This window comes from Mycetomoellerius zeteki, unplaced genomic scaffold (assembly GCF_001594055.1).
Source record: "Mycetomoellerius zeteki isolate Tzet28-1 unplaced genomic scaffold, Tzet1.0 scaffold78, whole genome shotgun sequence".
NCBI classification, from domain to species: domain Eukaryota; kingdom Metazoa; phylum Arthropoda; class Insecta; order Hymenoptera; family Formicidae; genus Mycetomoellerius; species Mycetomoellerius zeteki.
Window position 1 is genome coordinate 67,062 of NW_017257808.1, and position 1,677 is coordinate 68,738.

The following is a 1,677-nucleotide window of genomic DNA, read 5'->3' on the forward strand; positions in this document are numbered from 1 at the left end:
AAATAAATAAATAAAAATAAATAAAAGTATAAAAAATAAAGTATGGAGAAATAAAATAAAATAAAATAAGTATGGAGACGTTTCTTTTTTTTTTTGTAAGAGAATCTCATATTCTTCATCAGAACTACAGCTACTTTCACTGGGGGAGGGGGGGGGAGAATAATTCTTCAATATCTGTACAACGGATACAATTGTAATCTCTGCCATTGTAATATTCGGCATTGAGTGTGAGCGTTAAAGCGAGTTGCGAGCGTTAAATGAAACGCACCCATGATGACTAGTGACGTCAACGCTCACGCCGACCCACCTCCTTAGTGCGGGCGTTGTGAGCGTTCATTTTTATCACCTGAAGTTGTTCACTTATAGCGTCCGCTGGCGTCGTGGACGATAAGTGGAATAGCACGAAGAGCGATCTGAGCGTTACGAGCGTTATGTGGAACGCACCCATTGTCGACGTTTCTTTAACAGGTGCATTAACCATGTAAACATGAGTCTCGTGAGACTACTCGAGGGGGTCGGACGTGTCTCCTCTCGTCTCGGATGTTACGTCACCTCGATTATATTTTTGAAAAGCGTGGTGGCCGCCTGGCCGGCTTCAACTGTGCAATTGCATTACAATACTGACAGTCTCTTCATTCGTCTGGACGTGCATCCGTGCGGCATAGAAACGTCGTAGTCGCAGGCGTCCAGTGTCTGAGGGGACGCCTAGCCATTTCCATTTTAATTGTATCATCTTTTTATTCTACCTGCCCGGTTCGAAGTGGTCGGTGCATTGCATTCCGATTCTACGATTCATCCAATTCCGAAGAAAAAAGAAGAAGATCCGAGAAGCGACAAGTTTACCTCGACGATGAGGATCAGGGCTAATAATTGCAGAAGAAGAGGAAGAGAACCATGTAAACATTGCACCAATGCACACGTGTCTGATCATATACAGGGTGTCAAAAAAAGGTAATTACGGAGATGACGGCCGACCTCACCGATTTTAATGAAATTAGGCTCATTCGATGCGTTTTTGCATGAAACGAACGAATCTGGCAGAAATAAGCGTCGCTCTGCCCCGCGAACCGAGATATTTAGCGTTAAAGTTCACGACCGTTCAGGTTAGGAAATCTGTCATACCGACTCGATATAAGCGCTATGAGTATGCCTTTTCATGCTCTGTGACTTAATGCGCATGCGTTTAGCGATTCTTGGGTCCAATAGTGCACGAAATTTAAAATCAAATTAAAAAATGAATTAGTTACTTGTGCAATGTTTCTATTATACATAGTTCTATTCCAAATAAATCACCCATGTGGATAGTGGAGTGTGTAGACAGTAATGCTTGGGTTCAGGGCGGCAAAGCCGCCCCGAACAAAACAAAAATAACATATCCTACCCGCTTGGGGCCTAACTGCGTGGAAGTTACAGCTGAGACAGTGTCCGCTTGGAATATTCTTAACCCATGAAGACAGTGGGGTGTGAGAACAGTCTTTTTAGAGGCAGTAAAAACCCATTTGGAATATTCACGCCCCGAATTCCAAATTTTTACTGCCTCTAAAAAGACTGTTCTCACACCCCACTGTCTTCATGGGTTAAGAATATTCCAAGCGGACACTGTTTCAGCTGTAACTTCCACGCGGTTAGGCCCCAAGCGGGTAGGATATGTTATTTTCTTTTTGGTTCGGGGCGGCG

At 43.7% G+C, this 1,677-nt stretch overlaps 1 protein-coding gene across 4 annotated transcripts in view; it reads right to left on the reverse strand.

The window, feature by feature from the left end:
* The window catches only part of LOC108729624 (N(4)-(Beta-N-acetylglucosaminyl)-L-asparaginase), a 5,104-nt gene extending 4,242 nt beyond the window's left edge, over positions 1 to 862 (reverse strand). Inside the window, exon 1 of one of the 4 annotated variants that reach the window (XM_018458806.1) lies at positions 347 to 862. The gene's annotated coding sequence lies outside the window, so the exon portion shown is untranslated. Of the gene's footprint in view, positions 1 to 268 lie in introns of all 4 variants that reach the window. The other 3 variants (XM_018458805.1, XM_018458807.1, XM_018458804.1) reach the window with 3 other exon arrangements.
* Positions 863 to 1,677: the final 815 nt, after the last annotated feature.